The following is a 25,428-nucleotide window of genomic DNA, read 5'->3' on the forward strand; positions in this document are numbered from 1 at the left end:
GCCATTATTTACTGAAAGCAAAGCCTGGGCATGCCCTCAAGGGAGAAGGCACCACAGATATAATGCAATATCTGCCCTGGAGGAATCCACAGTCCATTTGGGGACACAAGTGCTTCTAAATAACAAAATGATATTTTAAGAAACCTCAGTGTGTGAGCATAGAATAGCAATCTGTGAAAACAAATTAGGGGCAGAAGAACTAGGCTCAAAATGACTTTTGGCAAGTTTTTTTCTCTGAGTAGGCTCTAAAGTCTGACAAACTTGAGCATGAGTCTTGGCTCTAGTATTTCCTAGCTGTGTGACCCCAAGGAAGTTACCTAACATTTCCATGTCTCAATGGCCCCAAATGCGAAATACAGAAAATAAGCGTCCCTACCTCACAGAGCCATTAGTATATGAAATGTCTGGGGGCAGTAAGTTCTCAATGAATGTGAGCTCTGATTATTGCAGCAAGGGGGTTGACTCTGAAGACTTTGAAGGTGGCTTCCAGATCAACCTTCTATGAATGGAATCGCAAAATATACAAAGGTCATTTATCAATACCTCTTCCACAAGCACCTAGCACAGTGCTTCCAGTGTCTGTCACACAGTGGGCACTGGGAAAAATGGGAATATAGGTATTAACTGTTCCACCACAGCCTACAGAATTTCCATTGGTCAAGGGCAATCTTGGCAGGAATGTAGTGAGGCTGGGAGGTGGGCATTGAAACCAAAGGAAGAACTAACAGCCACTGGAGTAGGCGAAAGCAAAGCAGAATGTCCCCTAAGGATCCTTATTTACATCTACTTTTGTATATAACATTTTTTTTTCTATCACAGAGGTGAGTTCTACCTATGGGAACATTAATTCCATCCATGGTGATAGGAGTCATCTCATCCATCCTTTAATCAATTCTAAAGTTTTTGGTTAAATTTTGGTAAAGTTTTTGTATGCAAGGGACAACATGCTAACTGCTAAAGATACAGAAATGAATGAGGCACACATAGCTCCCAGATTCAGGGGTGGATTACCATCTAAAGTTCATACGTCCATGGAGATGGGCAGGTGAAAAAAGGTCCAACCTACAAATGGAATCAAGAAGAGATGTTTGTTTGTTTCTCTCGGGGGCCAAAAGAAAAAAAAAAAGTTGAAGATGATTAAACTATATAATTCTTAGGGAAAGTCAGGTTCTAAACTGGACAACTAAGGACTGGTTTTTGCTGCAGGTATTTTTACATTTACTTCTACTCTTGTTCCAATCTTTCTTTCAGTCTTTTACAGCATTGCTCCAACCTATCCTCATACTGTGTAAGTTAGAATATTGATGAGCTTTTGGTTGGCCAGCTCATGTGCAGTTTGGCAGATGAGACCTCCTGAGCTCAGAGAAAAATGTTAATTCAGGATTTTAAAAATCCCATCAAATAAACTGAAGTTCTGACTTAAATCACAGACTGTTATTAAATTTATTGCTGCTAACCCAACATTTTTTTTTTAATTAACCTTTGTTTGACAAATCATAGGTTAGCCAAGTGACATTGACTATATATATATACCTTTGTTCTAGTACCTGGGCCACCACTCAAGACAAAACAAGCCAATATTGGTAAATGGGGAACAACTCTCAACAAATTAATTAGGATCTCTTATTTCCATTGTCATCATCATTATTACTTCACAGTCACTGCTGCCAAAAGAGAGAAAGAAGCAAAATTCTATACTTGAATGTCAGAAGTTCTATGTGAATGACTCATTCCTTTGGCATCCATGGAAAGTATCAGGCAGGATTTTCAACAGGCATTAGTTATCGGAAAGGGCTTCCTTAGGCTAACAAAGAACCATAAACAGGAGTCTAACTAATGAATACTAATAGATTTTTCCTGTTGATGTACATTAGTCTTAATTTACCTATTTTTAAATTCATATAACTCAATTATCCATATTACCATTAACCATAGCAAGTCTTTCCTTCAATATGTATTAAGTACCACCTCGGGTTTATTAAGCACTTTGTTACATCAACAAGATTTGTTTATTCTAGATGAGAAAATGAAAGGGGGGTACCTCTTAAACCAAAATGCTTAATGATGGTTGCATCAAAAGCTCAGGCATTTTTCATTCCCTACTGCCACTCTGGCTGCCACCATCTGAATCCTTGCAGTGACTCTTTCCTGGAAAGTAGCCTCAAGCCAATTGTTCATGCCACTTTTTCTGTTCCATGCCCTTTCTCAGTCATCAGCAGCATCACCTTCAGAACATGAATAATAATAATTCCATTTTAGCCCAAGTGTGAGGATTTGCAGACAACAAACCAGAAAATTATGGGCCCTTAGCACAATCCCAAAGTACAGACAGGGCCAGATCAGGAGATGAAACTCCATTTGGTTGAAGAGCCCTTGGACTATACGCCAAACTAGCTGTTTCCTAGACCCAGGGAATTCACTGAGCTATACAACAGATTCCTTCTTACTCCTCCTGACTTTTGGATTCTCATAAAAAGTATTGCTCACTGGTCTTCCTCTTCCTTCCTCCACCTCTATATTCATGAGATCCAGAATGTTTTCCATTTATTGTTTGGCATCCTGACAGCCAGTTCTCCAGGTCAATGGCTCAACCACATATTTGTTTATATAAAAGATAAAGTGGCTGTTCATTTTTTCTAGCAAGGAAAAGGAATGAAAAGGAAAGAGAAGGGAAAGAAGAAGAAAGGGAGAAAAAACAATATGTATATTCTTCTATAAAAGATATTGTTTTTCCCTTCCTACAGTGCAACTTATAACTGGCTGGGGTGCAGGAGAGGTGTGAATCAACAAACATGTTTGGAATAACATGTTCTGCTTGAGGGGCTATACAGCATCATTTGATGCTATCCATTCAGTATGGCTGGTCAATTTTCCAGCTCTTCTTGAATCAGCCCTTCAAGGTTTCTTTCCTCTTTCATTTGAAGTGTGGTGAATTCTCAGATTGTACCCAGACACATTGGAATGTCAGTAATAAACACACATCTTTACAAAGCCCAGTGTAAACAATGGTTAACTTATGTGTCTCTTTGGAATATTTAAGTGAACATTGGGCTAGCAGTGAGTGGCTCAAATAATTGAAAATTGATTGCATAGTCAAATGGCCAAAAGCCAGCTGGTGTTTGGAAAGTTGGGAAGGGATGATAGACCTTGTGTATGTGTATGTGTATATGTGTGTGTGTGTGTGTGTGTGTGTGTGTGTGTGTGTTCACTCAGTTGTGGCTGACTCTTTGCAACTCTATGGACTGTAGCCCACTAGGCTCCTCTGTCCATAGGATCTCCCAGACAAGAATTCTGAAGTGAGGTTGCTGTTTCCTCCTCCAAGCCATCTCCCTGACCCGGGGATTGAACCTGTGTCTCCCGCATCTCTTGCACTGGCAGGTGGATTCTCTACCACTGAGCCACTAGGGAAGCCCAGCTGACCTTGGACAAGCCCCTTTCCCCTCCTTTGGCCTCTTCTACCCTTATTGGTTAAAAAGTGGGGGGTCTGACTAGATGACCTCTGAGGACCTGTGGATCTCTGACATTCAGTGACCTGTGTACAGTTAGCAAAGTCATGCATTATCATTCTGCTGACACAGATAATCCTACTGTGTTTTGCCTTCACTCATGTTTCACTCCTATGAAACTGACTAATCAACATCCATCTCTCATTTCCCTGTGGTCTTTATCCATTGTTTCAGAGTAGTCCATCAAGGTTGGAACATTTGTAAAAGCACAGCTGGGACACTGAGAGAAATAGATTCCTGAAGCCCCATTTTGTGCTAATGAGCTGGTGAACTGGAAAATTTTTATGAATCCATGAAGCATGATATGCTCTAATATCTGTCAACAAAGTGACAAATTGCCTTCTTGAGAGTAAAGACAAAGAAAATGGACTTAACAGTATTTACTGGCTTTCTAGTAGCTTTTATACTAAACAAAAGATATTAGCAGATACTTGGGCTTCCCAGGTGGTGGTAAAGAATCTGCCTGCCAATGCAGGAGATGTGGGTTCCATCCCTAAATCAGGAAGTTCCCCTGGAGTAGGAAATGGCAACCCACTCTAGTATTCTTGCCTGGAAACTCCATGGACAGAGGACCCTGGTGGGCTACAGTCCACGGGGTTGCAAAGTATTGGACATGACTGAATGACTAAGCACACACACATGGCAGATACTTGCTTAAGTCTTTTGACTAAACGAGGAAATATGAGAAAGTGAAAGAAAGAAAAGTTAAACCAGATTTATCTTGTGGAAAAAATGTGTCAGCAGGAGAAATATCATCAGTAACAATAACCAGCAGGTACTGAATCCTTATTACCATAGTGTAAGAGCAGTATTAAAGTCAATGATGATTGGTTCGAGATGGTGGAATAGAAGGACATGTGCTCACCTCCTCCTGTGAGAACACTGAGATTGCAACTAGCTGTTAACAACCAGTGACAGAAGGATGCTGGAACCGACCAAAAAAGATACCCCATGCCCAAAGACAAAGGAGAAGACACAATGAGACAGTAGGAGGGGCATAATAATAATAAAATAAAATCCTATATCTGTAGGGTAGGCAACCCACAAACTGGAGAACAGTAATACCAAAGAAGTTCTACCACTATCATGAAGATTCTGAGCCCCATATCAGGGTTTCAAACCTGAGGATCTGGCAAAGGGAGTAGAAACTGCCAGGGGATCTGACTTTGAAGGCCAGCAAGATTCAATTGCAGGACCTCCACAAGACTAGGGGAAACAGAGGCTCCACTCTTGGAGGGCATAAACAAAATCTTGTGTGTATCAGGACTGACGGGTAAGGAAGAGTGACCTCATAATAGACTGAACCAGACACACCTGCTGGTATTGGAGTGTCTCTTGTGAGGCATGGGTCAGTGGTGGTTTGCTGCAGGGACAGGGGCACTGCCAACAGCAGTTCTGGGAGGTGCCCTTTGACATGAGCCCTCTTGGGGTCGCCATTAGCCCTAACATAGAGCCTGTAGACCCTAGGATTGGGTCACCTCAGGTCAAACCACTGACAGGGAGAGCATGCAGTCCCACTCATCAGCAGACAACTGGATTAAAGTAATACTGAGCACAGCCCTGCCCACCAGAGCAAGACTCAGTTTTTCCTACCACCACTCCCCCCATCAGGAAGCTTGCACAAGCCTCTTAAATAGCCTCATCTATAAGAGGGCAATCAGAAGAAGCAAGAACAACTACAATCCTGCAGCCTCCAGAAAACCACGATTACAGAAAGTTAATCAAAATGAAAAGGCAGAGGATTATATCGCAGATGAAGGAACAAGATAAAACCCCAGAAAAAACAATTAGATGAAGTGGAAATAGGCAAACTTCTAGAAAAAGAATTCAGAATAATGATGGTGAAGATGATGTAGGAACTTGGAAAAAGAATGGAAAAGATGCAAGAAATGTTTACCAAAAACCTAGAAGAACCACAGAACAAGCAAACAGAGATGAACAATACAGTAGAAGGAATCAATAGAATAACTGAGGCAGAAAAACAGGTAAGTGACCTGGAAGACAGAATGGTAGAAATTACTGCCACAAAACAGAATACAGAAAAAATAATGAAAAGAAATGAAGACAGCCTAAGAGAAGTCTGGAACAACATTAAACACACCAACATTCATATTACAGGGGTCCCAGAAGGAGAAGAGAGAGAGAAGGGACTTGAGAAAATATTTGAAGAGCTAATAGTTGAAAATTTCCATAACATGGGAAAGGAAATAGTCAGAGAGGCCCAGGTAGGATAAACCCAAGGAAGAATACACCAAGACATAGTAATCGAACTGACAAAAATTAAAGAGAAAGATAAAATATTAAAAGTAACCAGGAAGAAATGACAAATAACATACAAGGGAACTCCCATAAAGTTATCAGTTGATTTACCAACAGAAACTCTATAAGCCAGAAGGGAATGGCATGATATATTTATAGTTCTGAAAAGGAAGTACCCACAACCATGAATACTCTACCCAACAAGAGTCTTGTTCAGGTTTCATGGAGAAATCAAAGGTTTTCCAGACAAGCAAAAGTTAAGAGAATACAGCACCACCAAACCTGCTTTACATCAACTTCTCTAGGCAGGAAACACAAGAAAATGAAAAGAGCAACAGAGAAATAAATTCAAAACAATTAAGAAAATAGTAATAGGATCATTGGCAGAGGAGCCTGGTGGGCTTAGTCCATGGGGTTGCAAAAGAGTCGGACATGACTTAGAGACTAAACAATAACAACAGCAATATGATTATATGTATCAATAATTGCCTTCAATCTAAGTGGATTAAATGCACCAACCAAACAACATAGACTGGCTGAGTGTATACAAAAACTAGACTTGAATATATGCTATCTACTATATACCCACCTCAGATCTGGGGACACTTACAGACTGAAAGTAAGGGGATGGGAGAAGGTATTTCAGGCAAATGGAAATTAAAAAAAAGCTGGAGTAGCAATACTCCTATCAGACAAAATGGACTTTAAAACAAAGACTGTTATAAGAGATACAGAAGGACACTACATAATAATCAAGGATTCAATCCAAGATGAAGACAGAACAGTTACAAATATATATGCACCTACATGGAGCACCTCAATATATAAGGTAACAGAGGATGAGATGGCTGGATGGCATCACTGACTCGATGGCCATGAGTCTGAGTAAACTCCGGGAGTTGGTGATGGACAGGGAGGCCTGGCGTGCTGCAATTCATGGGGTCACAAAGAGTTGGACACGACTGAGCAACTGAACTGAACTGAACCAAACAACCATAAACGGAGAAATTGAAAGTAACACAATAACAGTGGGGAACTTTAACACCCCACTTTCATCAATGGACAGATCATACAGATAGAAAATTAATAAGGAAACACAAGCCTTAACTGACACATTAAACTGGGTGGAGTTAATATTTATAGAGCATTCCATCCAAAAGCAGCAGACTACACATTCTTCTCAAGTGTACCTGGAACATTCTCCAGGATTGGCCACATGCTGGGCCAAAAGGTGAACCTTGGTAAACTTAAGAACATTGAAAGCACATAAAGCATCTTTTCTGATCACAATGCAATGAGACCAGAAATAAACTACAAGAAATAAAACTATAAAAAAAATACAAACATGTGGCAGTTAAACAATATGTTACTAAACAACAAATGGATCACTGAAGAAATCATAGAGGAAATAAAACAATATCTAGTACTCTTGCTTGGAAAATCCCATGGATGGAGGAGCCTGGTAGGCTGTGGTCCATGGGGTTGCTAAGAGTCGGACACGACTGAGCGACTTCACTTTCACTTTTCACTTTCATGCATTGGAGAAGGAAATGGCAACCCACTCCAGTGTTCTTCCCTGGAGAATCCCAGGGACGGGGGAGCCTGGTGGGCTGCCGTCTATGAGGTCGCACAGAGTCGGACACGAATGAAGTGACTTAGCAGCAGCAGCAGAGAAAAATGAAAATGAAAGCACAATAGTTCAAAATCTATAGGATGCAGCAAAAGCAGTTCTAAGAGGGAAGTTTGTAGCAATACGATCTTACCTCAGGAAACAAGAAAAATCTCAAGTAAACAACCTAACCCTACACCTAAAAAACTAGAGGAAGATGAACAAACAAAACCTAAAGTTAGTAGAAAGAAATCATAAAAATCAGAGTAGAAATAAATGAAATAAAGACAAAGAAAATAATTGTAAATATCAAAGAAACTAAAAGCTTGTTCTTTGAAAAGATAAACAAAATTAACAAACCTTTAGCCACACTCATCAATAAAAAATAAGGGAGAGGGCTCAAATCAATAACATTAGAAATGAAAAAGGAGAAGTTACAACTGATCCCACAGAAATACAAAGGATCATAAGAAACTGCTATAAGAAAGTGTATGCCAATAAAATGGCATATGCCAATATGCTATAAGAAAGTGCATGCCAATAAAATGGCAACAACCTGGGAGAAATAAGAAAGGCATATGCCATATGCTATAAGAAAGTGTATGCCAATAAAATGGCAACAACCTGGAAGAAATGGACAAATTCTTAGAAAGGTACCATCTCCCAAGAATGAACCAGGAAGAATTAGAAAATATGAACAGAATAATCACAAGCATTGAAACTGAAACTGTGATTATAAACTCCTGACAAACGAAAAGTCCTGGACCTGATGACTTCACAAGTGAATTCTTTGAAACATTCAGAGAAGAGTTAACACCTATCCTTCTGAAAATGTTCCAAAAAATTGCAGAGGAAGGAAAACTTTCAAACTCATTCACCCTGATATTAAAACCAAAGATACCACACAAAAAAAATAAAATTACAGGCAATATCACTGATGAACATAGACACAAAAATCCTCAACAAAATACTAGCAATCTGAATCCAATAATATATTAAATATATCAATCACCATAATCAACTGGAATTTATCCAGATACAAGGAATTTTCAATATCAATCAATGTGATACAATCAGATCAATCAATGTGATACAGATCAATCAATGTGATACACTACATCAACAAATTGAAAAATAAAAACTATATGATCATTTCAATACAAACAGAAAAAGCTTCTGACAAAATTCAGCACCCTTTTGTAATTAAAAAAAATACTCTCCACAATGTGGGCATAGAGGGAACACACTTCAACATAATAAAGGCCATATACAACAAACCTACAGCTAACATCACACTCAATGATGAAAAGTGGAAAGCATTACCTTTAAGATCAGAAACAAGAGAAAGATGTCCACTCTTCCCACTTTTATTCAACATAGTTTTGGTAGTCCTAGCTAAAGCAATCAGAGAAGAAAAAAATAAATAAATAAAGGGAATCCAAATTGGAAAAGAAGTTAAACTGTCACTGTTTGCAGATGACATGATACTATACATAGAAGATTCTAAACATGCTACCAGAAAATGACTATAACTCATCATGAATTTGGTAAAGTTGCAGGTTATAAAATTAATACACAGAAATCTGTTGTTTTTCTATACACTAACAATGAAAGATCAGAAAGAGAAATTTAAGAAAATTCCACTTACCATCACATCAAAAAGAATAAAATACCAGGAATAAACCTACCTAAAGTGAAACTGTTAGTCACTCAGCCATGTCCAACCTTTTGTGACCCCATGGACTATAAGCCACCAAGCTTGTCTGTCCATGGAATTCTCCAGGCAAGAATACTGGAGTGGGTTGCCATGCCCTCTTCCAGGGGATCTTTTCAACCCATGGCCTGAAGCCAGGTCTCCTGCATTGCAGGCAGATTCTTTACCATCTGAGCCACCAGGCAAGCCCAAAAGTGAAAGCTTAGTCTTCCCATGTGGCACAAGTGGTAAAGAACCTACCTGCCAATGCAGCAGATGTAAGAGACACGGGTTTGATTCCTAAGTCAAGAAAATCCCCTGGAGGAGGGCATGGAAACCCATTCCAGTATTCTTGCCTGGAGAATCCCATGGACAGAGAAGCCTGGAGGGTTACAGTCTATGGAGTTACAAAGAATCAGACACAATTGAAGTAACTTAGCATGCACAGACCCACCTAATAAGGTGACAAAATATGTGTACTCTGAAAACCATAAGACGTTGATGAAAGAAATTGAAGACGACACAAATAGATGGAAAGATATACCATGTTCATGTACTGAAAGAATCAATATTGGCAAAATGCTTATACTGCACAAGACAATCTACAGATTCAAAGCAATCTCTATCAAATTACCAATGGCATTTTTCACAGAACTAGAACAAAAAAATCTTAAAATTTGTACAGAGACACAAAAGACCCCAAATAGCCAAAGCAATCTTGAGAAAGAAAAACGGAGCTGGAAGAATTAGGCTCCCTGACTTCAGACTATACTACAAAGCTACAGTCATCAAAATAGTATGGTACTGGCACAAAAATAGATCAATAGAACAGGATAGAAAACTCAGAAATAAACCCATGCACCTATGGTCAATCTATGACAAAGGAGGGAAGACACACAATTTTGCAAAGACTGTCTCTTCAATGAATGGTGCTAGGAAAACTGGGCAGCTACTTGTAAAAAAAATGAAATTAGATCATTATTTAACACTATACACAAAAATAAGCTCAAAATGGGTTAAAGACCTAAATGTGAGACTGGACACTATAAAACTCCTAGAGGAAAACACAGTAGAACTTTGACATAAATCATGGCAATGTCTTTTTCAATCTGTCTCCCAGAATAATGGAAATTTAAAAAAATAAACAAATGGGATCCACTTAAACTCAAGAGCTTTTACACAACAAAGAAAACAATAAACAAAGCAAAAAGACAGCCCACAGATTAGGAGAAAATATTTGCAAATGATATGACTGAGAAGGATTAGTCTCCAAAATTTACAAACAGCTCATGATGATTAACAGCATCAAAGCAAACAACCCAATCAAGAAATGGGCAGAAGACCTGAATAGGCATTTCTCCAAAGAAGACATACAGATGGCCAAGAGGCACACGAAAAGATGTTTAACATAGCTAATTATTAGAGAAATGCAAATCGAATCTACAATGAGAAATCACCTCACACCACAAATAATAAATGCTGGAAAGGCTGTGGAGAGAAGGGAACCCTCCTACATTGTTGGTGGGAATGTAAATTGGTACAGCCACTATGGAGAACAGTATGGAGGTTCCTTAAAACACTAAAAATAGAGCTACTATATGACCTTGCAATTCCACTCCTGGGCATATATCTGGAGAAAAACATGATCCAAAAGGATTCTTGCTCCCTAATATTCATTACAACACAGTTTACAATAGCCAAGACATGATAGACATGAACCTAAATGTCCATCAACAGAGGAATGAATAAAGAAGATGTGGTACATATATACAATGGAATACTACTCAGCCAGTAAAAAAGGAAATAATTCAATTTTCAGCAACATGGATGGACCTCAAGAGTGTCATACTGAGTGAAGTAAGTCAGACAGAGAAGGACAGATATTGTACAACATCTCTTATATGTGGAATCTAAAAAGAAATGATACAAGTGAATTTACAAAATAGAAAGAGACACACAAACTTAGGGAGCAAACTTACAGTTGCAGTTGGGAAGAAAAGGGGTAAGGGATAGTTAAGGAGCTTGGATAACCAACTCTGTAGCACATGTAACTCTACTCAATGTTATATGCCAGCCTGGATGGGAGGGGAGTTTGGGGTAGAATGGATACATGTATATGTATGGATGAGTCCCTTCACTGCTCACCTGAAACTATCACAACATTGTTAATTGCCTATAGCCCAATTCAAAATAAAAAGGTTTTTTTAAAAAAGTCAATGGCATGACTGTGAATACTTCTGCTTGCTATGAAATATCTATTGGAAAAACTAGGCAATTAACTGAAACTTCATTGTCCAGTTCTAGGGCTTCTAGCCAGATTACACCACAGTCCTGAACTTACCAACCAGATGAGATTGGTTGAACTAATGGATGCAAAATCATATATTAAAGGGAGGGCGAACTGTAAGATTCTTGAGCTTCCATAGATTTTGGTATCCACAGGGGTCCTAAAACCAATCCCTCATGGATACCTAGGGACCACTGTACCTGGTCATTCTCCTACCTCCACCAGCTTGTCTACTGTCTAAGAAGGCAAACAACATAGCTAACTGTATGGATTAACTTTTTTGAACTACATAAATGGAAAAGGTCCACTCAGAATACAGTAACTATGAAAGTGAAAATGAAGTCACTCAGTTGTGTCTGACTCTTTGATACCCCATGCACTGTAGTCTCCCAGGCTCCTCCATCCATGGGATTTTCCAGGCAACAGTACTAAAGTTGGTTGCCATTTCCTTCCCCAGTAGATCTTCCTGACCCAGGGATCAAACCCAGGTCTCCCATACTGCAGGCAGACACTTTCCCACCTGAGCCACCAGGAAAGCCCAACAGTAACTATATTGATTGCTTTAAAAAATAAGTATATCCTCTGGGACTTCCCTGGTACTCCAGTGGTTAAAAATCTGCCTTCCAGTGCAGGGGACATGGGGTTCGATTCCTGATCAAGGAACTAAGATTCCACATGCTGCAGGACAACTAAGCCCACGAGCTGCAACTACTGAGCCACACGCCACAAGAACAGCCAGCATTCCCTGCTGAAAGATGCCACAACTAAGACCCAATGCATCGGAAAAAAAAAAAAAAGTATATTATCCGAATGTCTTTTTATAACTTTTGGAAAGATTTTCAAGTTTCGAGTAACACTCCAGACACCAATTCAGCAATTTGGCCTTTTCTGTGTAATCAATAGAGAGAAAACATAGAGATGGAGATAATCTGGCTTTGAGAAGTTTAACTATCAGGAATGGATCATCAAATAATAGATAAAGTCTGTGCTTATTCTGAAACTAAGTTTGACTTCAGCAGACCACAAGTTGGGGCTGTTTCTGATCTTCCCTCTCTTACCCCACTGGTGTCCCCTAGAATCTGCTCATGCTAGGAGGAATCAATCAGAGTGACCTGGACAGGGGAGATGCAGGGTTTGAAACCTCTGCAGCCTATTTGCCATGGCTTTCAACAGTCTGGGCTGCAGACAAACTACCTGCCCTAACTTCTTTTTTTTTTTTTTTTAACTTTTAATTGGAGGATAATTATTTTTTAATATTATGTTAGTTTCTGCCATACATCAATGTGAATCAGCCATAGGTATACATACATCCCCTCCCTCTTGAACCTCCCATCCCTCTAGGTTGTCACTCTCTCCCTTCAAAATTCCTCCCAAACTCCAAAGTAGTCTAAATTTGAAAAACAAGAAACGGTCACTTCTAATTTCATCTTCCCTACCTTATCCCAGCTTCCCCAGAGGCAAAACAGAAAACAAAAGCCCCTCTCTTCAATAAATGAGAATTAAAAAACATCAATCAACTAAAAAGATGTAAATAGGCATGGTTCTAAGTAGCAATTCCTACGTGGAACCAGATTGAGGAGGTGGACACCAAAGAAGATATTCTTTCCCTTACCAACTAAGAATCCTACAAGGGGCTGCCCCAGAATGTAAAGTTCTGTGGATCAGAACCACTGGCTCTCCTGACCTTGGACCAAGGGAACTGTGCCCTAGAGTATGACCAATCTTTACAGACAACTCGTTCCTCCCAAGCTGCTTGCTGCTGCTGCTAAGTCGCTTCAGTCGTGTCCAACTCTGTGCGACCCCATAGATGGCAGCCCACCAGGCTCCCCCATCCCTGGGATTCTCAAGGCAAGAACACTGGAGTGGGTTGCCATTTCCTTCTCCAATGCATGAGAGTGAAAAGTAAAACTGATGTCACTCAGTCGTGTCCGACCCTTAGCAACCCCATGGACTGTAGCCTAGGCTCCTCCATCCATGGGATTTTCCAGGCAAGAGTACTGGAGTGGGGTGCCATTGCCTTCTCCCCCAAGCTGCTTAATTGCCATCTATTTTACTAATCCTCATAAGGAAAGCCCTTAATGCTCCAAATCATTAAATTTCCCCAGGGATTATCCCAAGTCAAATTCTAAACATCTTTGCAAAAAACTCACTCCAGAGCCAAGCTCAGCTCTAGGAACCTGATGATGAGGAAAGGGGTAGGGAGTTAAGCACACTGTAGCCTACATCAGCAAACAAAAGCAAGTTGGTCTTTGCTCCTCCTACTGAGTCCATCAGTCCTGCTGTCTCCGTAAGTCAAGTAAGGAAGAAAAAAGTCACTGTGCAAGAGCAAACTCAGAGTTTCTTACATTATCAGCAAATATGCTCATTGGGATCCTGTTCACACTTTGTCAACTCTAGCCATTTGTTGACAATGAAATCTTTTGCTGACATTTAAGCTAGTGGAGGTGATGGAATTCCAGTTGAGCTATTTCAAATCCTGAAAGATGACGCTGTGAAAGTGCTGCACTCAATATGCCAGCAAATTTGGAAAACTCAGCAGTGGCCACAGGACTGGAAAAGATCAGTTTTCATTCTAATCCCAAAGAAAGGCAATGCCAAACAATGCTCAAACTACCACACAATTGCACTCATCTCACACGCTAGCAAAGTAATGCTCAAAATTCTCCAAGCTAGGCTTCAGCAATACGTGAACCATGAACTCCCTGATGTTCAAGCTGGTTTTAGAAAAGGCAGAGGAACCAGAGATCAAATTGCCAACATCTGCTGGATCATGGAAAAAGCAAGGGAGTTCCAGAAAAACATCTACTTCTGCTTTATTGACTATGCCAAAGCTTTTGACTGTGTGGATCACAATAAAGTGTGGAAAATTCTGAAAGAGATGGGAATACCAGATCACCTGACCTGCCTCTTGAGAAACCTATATGCAGGTCAGGAAGCAACAGTTAGAACTGGACATGGGACAACAGACTGGTTCCCAATAGGAAAAGGAGTACGTCAAGGCTGTATACCGTCACCCTGCTTATTTAACTTATATGCAGAGTACATCATGAGAAACGCAGGACTGGAAGAAACACAAGCTGGAATCAAGATTGCCGGGAGAAATATCAATAACCTCAGATATGCAGATGACACCACCCTTATGGCAGAAAGTGAAGAGGAACTAAAAAGCCTCTTGATGAAAGTGAAAGAGGAGAGTGAAAAAGTTGGCTTAAAGCTCAACATTCAGAAAACGAAGATCATGGCATCCAGTCCCATCACTCCATGGGAAATAGATGGAGAAACAGTGGAAACAGTGTCAGACTTTATTTCTGGGGGGCTCCAAAGTCACTGCAGATGGTGACTGCAACCATGAAATTAAAAGACGCTTACTCCTTGGAAGAAAAGTTATGACCAACCTAGATAGCATATTCAAAAGCAGAGACATTACTTTGCCAACAAAGGTCCGTCTAGTCAAGGCTATGGTTTTTCCAGTGGTCATGTATGGATGTGAGAGTTGGACTGTGAAGAAGGCTGAGCACTGAAGAATTGATGCTTTTGAACTGTGGTGTTGGAGAAGACTCTTGAGAGTCCCTTGGACTGCAAGGAGATCCAACCAGTCCATTCTGAAGGAGATCAACCCTGGGATTTCTTTGGAAGGAATGATGCTAAGGCTGAAACTCCAGTACTTTGGCCACCTCATGCGAAGAGTTGACTCATTGGAAAAGACTCTGATGCTAGGAGGGATTGGGGGCAGGAGGAGAAGGGGATGACAGAGGATGAGATGGCTGGATGGCATCACTGACTGGATGGCCGTGAGTCTGAGTGAACTCCAGGAGTTGGTGATGGACAGGGAGGCCTGGCGTGCTGTGATTCATGGGGTCGCAAAGAGTTGGACACGACTGAGCGACTGAACTGAACTGAACTGAAGATAAAAACGAAAACACTGTAAATAGGACACATTAACTTATTGGCATTTATAAACTGTGCATAAATGCTTATAAGAATTGCTCAAATTAAAAATTAATATGAGTGTTATTTTCATTACCAGATTACTACACAGAAATGGAAATAATTTTACTTGGATTAATATAATCTTTCTCTAGTACCAAGCTACTTTTTATTTAAAAACTATTCTTCAACTTGGTCAACAGTGTCTTTTTAACTTTCTAGCTAAATGCAAATGGGTTAGATACAGCCTTCCAACCCAAGAGGAGGACATGATTAACTATCTGGAATCTGAACCATAACAAAGCCAGGTTCATTCAATAACTCATTTATGGTTCCCTGAAGCCTTTTATTTATAACCCATTATGAAAAAAGCTAAAGACAGTTTCTAAAGAGTCCACATACCCAACATTAGTCATTTCTGACTGGAAAAAGACCAAAGGACTAACACCCTTCAGGGAAGGGACAAAAGGCTGCCTCTGAAAACCACTAGGCCTGCTCTACTGCCTGGAACCCACTTGTTCAGCTTCCTAGGAACCCACATGCCCTCCACCAGATGTGGACCAAGGGGTTGGGGGGCTTACTTTCTATTGTCCACAGCTGGGCCTCTGCACTCCGCTCCCAGAACACTGCCTCTGCCCAGGTCCCGTCCTGCAGCAGTGATTTGAATCTTGGGTCTTCACTTAGCTCTCAGAACAGTATCAGATAAAGAGTGAGGGAAACAGGTATTTAATTTCCTCGCATCCTTGTACATAAGTGCTAACAAGGCAAACAACTCCCATGGAAATAACCTACCAAGGTGGACGTTGCAAAGGTTAACAACAATACTATTCTTTACTGACCCTAGGATAGATCCCATTTTAAATTAAACTGGCACACTTGCTGCTGCATTCACATAGTGCTATAAAGCTGGTAAGAAGCAAGCCATTATACTATTTAGTTCCAAGCTACTGTCCTATTTGTGTGGTGACTGAGAAGTGACATACCATCACTCTCTGGCTCACCAAAATGCATCAAATAACAGAAAACAAAACTGAGTTTCCACAAATGAAAAAAATCAAAAGGGAGAGGAAATGTACTCAATTGTTTGTGTTAGTGTCGGGTGTGTGTCGCTCAGTCATGTCTGACTCTTTGTGACTCCATGGACTGTAGCCTGCCAGGCTTCTCTGTCCATGGGATCCTCCAGGCAAGAGTACTGGAGTGGGTTGCCATTCCCTTCTCCAGGGGATCTTCCCAACCCAGACCCCAGATTGAACCGAGGTCTCCTGCATTGCAGGCAAATTCTTTACCAACTGAGCCACCAGGAAAGCCCCTAGTGTTGGGTAGGGACTCATATCAGAGCACATTTTCCTTTGCAATACCAGAATTTCTTGGGAAAGAAAATAAGGAGGAAATGATGGGCATTTGAGTTCAAGGTCTGAGGAATCAATAAGGGTAAAGCAGTGTGAAGCCTTTCTCCTAGTTAGCAGACTTGCTTTTCAGGTTAAGGCTCAATGAAAAGAAAGAAACAGACTTTTACTTCCTGTCCCTACTCACTCCCTCACTTCTTTAATCTTACACACAAGGGCAGATCCCTACCCCTTCCCCTATAATGGTTGACTTCTTCAGACCACAGATTTCACAAACCTAGGCACTGAGGATATTCCTCATAGTCAAGGTTACTCTGGAGCTTTTCTTCCTCCCTCCAAACTTTCTCCATCCCTCTGCAATCATTTTCCCTGTGTACATACACTCTTCCATCCATACCTCTCTCTTTCCTGAGCATTTAGGCTTTGTTCTCTGTTTTAAACCCCTACCCCCATGCCTTTCCTGGATTTCTTATGGGTAAATATCAAGTACCCCTATCATTAACATCTGGCACTTATGTTTACTAATTGAATCAGACAGAGGGACCAAGGAATGATTCTTATAGTGTAAATACAGTGTAAATTTTAAAATATATATTCTTACAGTGTAAAAAGCCCTACACAATCTGGCTATGACTGCCTTTTTGGCCTTATTTCCTAAATATAGTGCAATCATACCAAACATTCTGTTCTTCAGAGAGGTCAAGCCTCCTCACCTCAGGACCATTGCACTTGCTGTTCTCTCTGTTGAGAACATTCTTGTTTAGATCTTTATGTAGCATCCCATCATTCAGGTATCAGCTCAAATACCACAAGGCCTAAGAAAGGCTTTCCCTGACCACAAATATCAAGTAGATTCCTTCTGTTTCCTCCACCCCAACTGCCATCATTTTCCATCACACTGTATGTGTGCGTGCTAAATCACTTTAGTCATGTCTTACTCTTTGCGACCCAATGGACTGAAGCTTGTCAGGCTCCTCTGTCCATGGGATTCTCCAGGCAAGAATACTGGAGTGGGTTGCCATGCTCTCCTCCAGGGGATCTTCCCAACCCGGGGATCAAAACCAGGTCTCTTAAGTCTCCTGCATTAGCAGGCATGTTCTTTACCACTAGAGCCACCTGGGAAGCCCCCTCCATCACATTACTTGTTTTATTTTCTTCACAGAATTTATCATTTTGCATTATTTTATTTATTCCTATATTGGAGAAGGCAATGGCACCCCACTCCAGTACTCTTGCCTGGAAAATTCCATGGATGGAGGAGCCTGGTGGGCTGCAGTCCATGGGGTCGCTGAGGGTCAGACACAACTGAGCGACTTCACTTTCACTTTTCACTTCCATGCATTGGAGAGGGAAATGGCAACCCACTCTAGTGTTTCTTCCTGGAGAATTCCAGGGATGGGGGAGCCTGGTGGGCTGCCATCTATGGGGTCGCACAGAGTCGGACACGACTGAAGTGACTTAGCTTAGCTTAGCTTATGCTGACATTTGTCAGGATACTTGCATTTTAATGGAAGAGATAGTCAGACAATGTCTTTTCACAGTTCTATTACTGGACCTAGGAAAATAAAGTCTGTATTGATCACATAGTGTTAAAATTTTTTTTGAATTTAAAATTAGAAAGGACCTCAGGATATGAAACTAAAAGACATTTGCTCTATGGAAGGAAAGCTGTGACAAACCTAAACAATGTATTAAAAAGTAGAGATATCATTTTGCCAACAAAGGTCCATATAGTGAAAGCTATGGCTTTTCCAGTAGTCATGTGAGGACTGGTCCATAAAAAACTGGGAATAGAACTGCCATATGACCCAGCACTCCTGCTGCTAGGCATACACCCCAAGGAAACAAGAACTGAAAGAGACACACGTACCCCAATTTTCACTGCAGCACTATTTACAATAGCTAGGACATGGAAGCAACCTAGATGGCCATTAGCAGATAAATGGATAAGGAAGTTGTGGTACATATACACAATGGAATATTACTCAGCTATAAAAAGGAAAGCATTTGAGTCAGTTCTAATGAGGTGGATGAGCCTGGAGCCTATTATACAGAGTGAAGTAAGTCAGAAAGAGAAAGACAAATACTGTATATTAACGCATGCTGCTTCTACTTACTCACTTCAGTCATGTCCAACTCTGTGCAACCCTATGGACTGCAGCCTGCAAGGTTCCTCTGTCCATGGGATTCTCTAGTCATGAGTACTAAAGTGAGTTGCCATTTCCTTTTCCAGGGGATCTTCCTGACCCAGGGATTGAACCTGGGTCTCCTGAATTGAAGGCAGATTCTTTACTGCTGAGCCACCAGGGAAGCCCCATATTAACACATACATATGGAATTTAGAAAGACAGTACTGACAATCAGGCCAGTAAAAAGACACAAATATAAAGAACAGACTTTTGGATTCAGGGGGAAAAGGCAAGGGTGGGATGATTTGAGAGAATAGCATTGAAACATATATACTACCATATGTAAAATAGTTGACCAGTGCAAGTTTGATGCATGAAGCAGGGCACCCAAAGCCAGTGCTCTGGGACAACCCAGAACAGGGTGGGGAGAGAGGTGGGAGGAGGGTTCAGGATTGGGGGGACACATGTATAGCTGTGGCAAATTCATGCTGATGTATGGCAAAAACCATCACAGTATTGCGAAATAATTATCCTCCAATTAAAATAATTAATTGGACAAAAAAGAAGGCTGAGCACCGAAGAACTGATGCTTTTGAATTGTGGTGCTGGAGAAGATGCTTGAGAATCCCTTGGATTGCAAGGAGATCAAACCAGTCAATCCTAAAGAAAATCAACCCTAAATATTCATTGGAAAGACTGATGCTGAAGATCCAATACTTTGGCTACCTGATGTGAAGAGCTGATTCATTGGGAAAATACCCTGATGCTGGGAAAGATTGAGGGCAGGAAAAGGAGGTGACAGAGGATGAGATGGTTGGATAGCATCATTGACTCAATGAACATGAGTTTGAGCCAACTCTGGGGGATGGTAAAGGACAGGGAAGCCTGGCATGCTACAGTCCATGGGGTTGCAAAGAGTTGGATACAACTGAGTGACTGAACAACAGCAGCAGAATATCATTCCATTCATTTGCCTGATTCTGGACAAGTAACATTATTTTCACTTTTCTGATCATATAACTGAGGTTCAGGGATGTTACATAACCTGCCCAAGATAGAAAATCTGGTAGTGTTAGTCACTCAGTCGTGCCCAACTCTTTTCAACCCCATGGACCCCTCCAGGTTCCTCTGTCCATGGGATTCTCCAGGCAAGAATACTGGAGTGGGTTGCCATTCTCTTCTCCAGGGGATCTTCCCGACCCAGGGATTGAACCCAGGTCTCCTGCATTTCAGGCAGATTCTTTACCATCTGAGCCACCAGGAAAGCCCATGATTAGGCTTCAAATATTTTCTTCCTCAAGATTGTGACAAAGCCCTTGTTTTCCATGCTATTCATGATCCTTAACTAGAAAAGAGTTCTGACTAAAGAGATACTTTAGTTTTGCAAGCCTTTAAAAAACATCTTTATTATTGGCTCAGAATACTCCAGAAAAACTGTCCTTTGAGTTAAACATCTCCTCTTTGTGGTGAGTGCTCAGAGGTGAATGCTAATTTGGTGGGAGGAATGAAGCTTTTAAGTAAACTTAGGTGCATGGCAACAATACCTTGTATCCATATACGATTCTCTTTAGTTTGCAATGCTCCCAGCCTTAGGAAGTTAATTTAAAACACACACAAGCCCTCATAAAGAGACCATGAACACTAAAGAGACTTAACTGCTCCTGGCATCTGGGAATTCAAAGTAACGTCTACTCCACCTTCCTGTGTTAAAGAAATTACAACTGGCTCTTTCAGTCTACCATCCCTGAGAATTTTAAGAGCAAATTCAGATGATGGAGATAAACCATATTCTAATTTGATTTAGTGCTTAATTAACCCATTCCTCAGACCCTTAAAAAGGTGTGTGTGGGAGACCCTCACCAATGTTTGAATGAGAACCCTGACCCAATTTCACAGTGACTATAGTTCCTTCCTTAAAGGCCATTTGTTCAGTATTTAAGTGGAATTTAGGGTTTATACCTTTGTGAGGTTTTCCATATAAACATATTAATAAATCTGGAAAAAAAATTTTGTGAAGCTAGGTTTCCTGATTTGGGTTGTAGAAAATGTGGCCACCATGATGACTTTTAAAAAGTTTAAACATCCGTAGTATGCATTCATCACTAATGGATAATAAGTGATAGAGAAGTTTTGTAGAGTCTGATTCAGATTACCTGTGGCTGCTGTGAATTATACGGAATTACAAAGAGTTTAATGGTTCTCTGGAAATTTGCCTTGGCTCAGTGCCAAGGCAGCTAACGCTTCAATCAAACGGTTCTCCCCACCCCCACCTGATGAAGTCTTCAATGACACCCTTATACAAATGAAACCTATTTTTTTCCATCTCTGTCTCTTTCTATTCCTTCTTTATGGCTGAGTACATTAACTGCTCCAATAGTTTTGTTGTGACAAACTGCCTGGCTAGTGTTTATGAAGAGGAGAGCCTCTAAGGTTTTATTAAAAAGGAGGAGCCAACAGTAAGAAGATGAGAACAGGACAAATATCAGTTGGCCCTATGCTTTTCTTCTGCAGCACCACCAGCTACATGTATTTCATTCTGATCAGCAGAGGCCCTGAACCCATCCTGCAGTGTGACCTAAGACAACAGCCTTCCCACACCACATGAACAGCTCAGTAATGCATCCCACTGAAGGTAGGTAACCCCCAGAGAATCGTGCAGCAAGTTACTCTCCTCTACTTTAGGAACCAAACAGGCCCTGAGGCTGGGATTCTGCCACAGATTTCTGGTATCACTTTCAGAGTTGGTGCAGTGGACAGAGGCCGAGAACACAAACAAAAGGCCAAGACAAGTCCTCTGCAAACTTGCAAAAAAAGGCATGTCCAACCCTGAGGTGCAATCATCCTGTAGACAGCAAACATTTTGGATCTAGTCTCTCACAGATCCCTGTTCACCACAGCCCTCGCCCCCAGCCTCTCCTAAACCTCGCATGGAGCTTCAGCACTAGCACCCCCTGCTCTTTGGCTAACATGATTCCTAGACCCTTTGCCCAGCTGATTCCAAAGTCACATTTACTGGCCATACTAAGGAGAAAGCTTATTTTTAGAGACTAGCTGTCATAGAACCAGCAGGAGGGAAGGGCAGAAACCACAGGATTCCTACTCTGTGCTGATTGCCACTAACTCATTTCAGCTGCTAAGGGGAGGCCCTGTTGGGGGAGCTGGGAGAGGAAATGGGTTCCATGTATAGTCCACTTTAAATTGTTCACAACTGCATGCTCTAAAATAGTCTCTACTAAACATTTAGCATGCCCATTAGCACAAGCCATAAGGCTTTAGGCTTTGCTCCACTGTTGGTCCAAACTGCCTAAGCCACTTCCCCATGGCAAAGATGATTAAACGGTTGGCAAGTCAGATACATGCAGGAGGATAAAGGAGCTCCAAGGATGGTTAAACCTGGGCCCAGGAAGGACGGTTTAATATGACTTTTAAGCACATAAAGAATGTAGAGGGTGAGGACCAGCTGTTCTCAATTTTGACTGAAAGCAAAACAAGAGAAAAGAAACTGAAATCACAATGAGGGGGACTGATGTTAGCAAGAAGGAAGAACTTCCTTCCAGAGAAAGTAGGTAAATATTTGAGTGGTCAGTCAATGAAGGATGTGGAATTTCCTTTTTTGGAGTGGCTCTTCTGTCTGGGCTATTTCTGTGTGGTCCTTCCGGTTGGGGGTTGGGGAGGAGAGAGAGGCAGTCAGAGGCCCAGTTCAGTCCCTCTAGGCACTCGAAATCTCATATCATAACATTCAAGGATCTGTAACAGAGATCACTGAGGGATGCTTGGAGGAAAAAAAAGCAGCAACAAGGAGCTTGTTGCTGGTCTCAGATGTTTAGATTCACCCCAACCCTTTAGCCCTTTCTACGAGCCTCTTTATGCCCTGACCTTCACAATTTCAAGAAAGAAAGGGAAGACTTGCTTTTGGCTCCCCAGGGCCCCTAAGCCATGCATATGGGAACAATATTTTCTGAGCCCAAAGCGGGACATGGTCTGACAATTATATTTATGGGGACAAGAGGACAGAATATGTGAAATGAGAGCTATCGTAGGAAATCTGGGACACATGGTCCCTATAGCCACATATTATCTCTAAAGGTCCTGACACAGGAGGGAGTGAAAACTGTGCCATGTGGTTTGAGGCCTGGGTTCTTTCCTTGTCTGCAGCAAGATCAGTTAGGACTGTGGAAAAGCCAGAGTCATAATAAGCCCAGTACAAAGTGAAATTCCTGCTGTGCAGGTCAGAGAAAGAAGTAGTGTGTATATCTTCTCTAGTATCCCCTCCTCCAACTCTAATACTTAGTAGGAACAAGCATACCATACATGGTAATGTAGTGTAGGGAGTAAGAGCCTGTTCTTATTTATAGTGTTCAACTATCAATAATACCATAAGGTTATAGAGGGAGAAAATGTAGTTTTGTATCAATGTAAGAGGTCCTACTCATTCACTCATTCAAGCAGTGGTCCTCAAAGTGTGGTCCCCGAACCAGCAGCAGCAGGGTCTCCTGGGAGCCTGTTAGAAGTGCAAATTTTCAGAACCCACCTGAGGTATGCTGCCGCTGCTGCTAAGTCACTTCAGTCATGTCCGACTCTGCGACCCCATAGACAGTAGCCCACCAGGCTCCCCCGTCCCTGGGATTCTCCAGGCAAGAACACTGGAGTGGGTTGCCATCTCCTTCTCCAGTGCATCAAAGTGAAAAGTGAAAGTGAAGTCGCTCAGTCGTGTCTGTCCCTTAACCACCCCATGGACCGTAGCCTACCAGGCTTCTCCGTCCATGGGAGTTTCCAGGCAAGAGTACTGGAGTGGGCTGCCATTTCCTTCTCCACACCTGAGGTATGCTGAATATCAAATTCTGAAGATGGGTCGCAATCAACTGTGTTTCAATCCCTCAGCATGATTCTGATAAACTCTAAACTCTGAAAATTCCTGAATCAGAAATCCTAGTGGTGATCATCCCATTGCCCACCAGCAACAGTATCATTAACCAAAAGGACCAAAACCACAGACAATATTTGGGAGGCCCATCAGTATCTCTGCTAATTCAGCCTAAATCCTTTTCACAATCCCCAGATCATGAAATAGCCGGACTCTTACTACAAACCAAATTACTTTAAGCCAAGGTTTTGAGGAGGTAACCCTGCTTATCTGTTCCAATAGGCCCTTTTCAAATAGGGCAAAGGCCCTTTGGGTTTCTCATTTAAAGCCTGCTCAAGCACACACACACTCCTTTGGGTGTTCTGTGTATATATCATCTCTCAGCCCTGGTGTGAGTTTCAATGAACTAAGTGGAGCTCACTTTGAGGTCCAAGCCAGGAAGATTTTATCTTTAGCAGCATTATTTTTACTTTAAACAAACACAGATGAAAAAGTCCCTGGTGAAAAGAGCAGGCCCTTATACATTACTGACATTAAATTACAATAAAATAAGACAAATTAATTGTTTCACTTCAGTTTAAACTGATAAAGTTAAGGCGAAGTGCTTCCAGGTGAAATTTATCAAAGTGAAGGGCCCTGAGGGCCAAATCCTGTTAAGTGCCACCTGGTTCACCCCCAGAGCAACAGTCAGTGAGGAAAAGCAATCTCAACACAGCCTCCCAGTTAGAATCATTGACGTCTGGCTTTCAATGGAATTGAGGAAGTTGTAGAGCACAATTAAAAGCAGCATACGTGAGAAAAATTATGTTGATGATAACGTTCTATATATTGATGGGGTCTGGGATACACAGGTACAAGGTCTGTCAAAACCCACTCAGTGGTATGCTAAAGATTTGTATATCTTATTGTATGTAAATATTACCTCAAAAGAAGAAATCTAAACAAGGATAAATGATACGTATGCTGAAATGTTTATAGAGACCTGTACTGATGTCTTCAATTTACTTTGAAGTGCATCAGAAAATAACAGGGGTTGATGGATGGATAGATGAAATCAATAAATGAACATATATGTGATCAAATAAGTATAGTAAAATATTAATAATAGATGGGTATATGATAATGAGCCTGGCAGGCTACAGGCCATGGGGTTGCAAAGAGTCAGACATGACCGACTGAGTACAAGCACATATGATAATGATGGGTAAATGAATGTGCAACGTAAAATTCTTGCAATTCTTTCTGTATGTTTGAAAAACTCTGTTATAAAATGTCAGAAACATACTAACAGGCCCCAAAACTGCTCCTGGATATAACTGTCAAAAAGATTTCATTAATTTACTCATTCCACAAACAATATGCATGAGCTGAGACTTTACTGTGTGTTAGGCATGAGTTCAAATCCTGGCTCTACCATTTAGCAGCAGAGTTTCACCTTGGCAAGTCACCTCTCTGAAACTTGCCTTCTTATCTGTTCAATGGGGAGAATAATAACACCTTCCTCACAGAGTGGTTATTGGTGGAACTACATTGGTGAGCACTTAACTAGAGCTATATTGAGCAGAGAACTCTCAATGAAGTGCTTCTTATTGCTCTACCCTGTGGGATCCACAGGCTCTCATCCTTGGAGATCCTTTTATGTTAGCTTCAATTCAACTGCTGTGCACTTTTCGTTTCTTGGAAATTGTTTGCAGCTTGGACCAAGACCTTAGATTATAGTGTTTGTACAAAATGCAAATGTTTTAACCAACTCCCTTGACTAGATGTTATGGGTTTGCAAACTCCCCTTTGCAAATGAATAAACAAAA

At 41.1% G+C, this 25,428-nt stretch overlaps 1 protein-coding gene across 1 annotated transcript in view; it reads right to left on the bottom strand.

Annotated features, from left to right (window-relative positions):
- Positions 1–25,428, bottom strand: part of SHROOM4 (shroom family member 4) — a 253,160-nt gene that overhangs the window by 135,431 nt on the left and 92,301 nt on the right. The gene's annotated exons all lie outside the window — the stretch shown is intronic.

Source organism: Budorcas taxicolor, chromosome X (assembly GCF_023091745.1).
Source record: "Budorcas taxicolor isolate Tak-1 chromosome X, Takin1.1, whole genome shotgun sequence".
NCBI lineage: Eukaryota > Metazoa > Chordata > Mammalia > Artiodactyla > Bovidae > Budorcas > Budorcas taxicolor.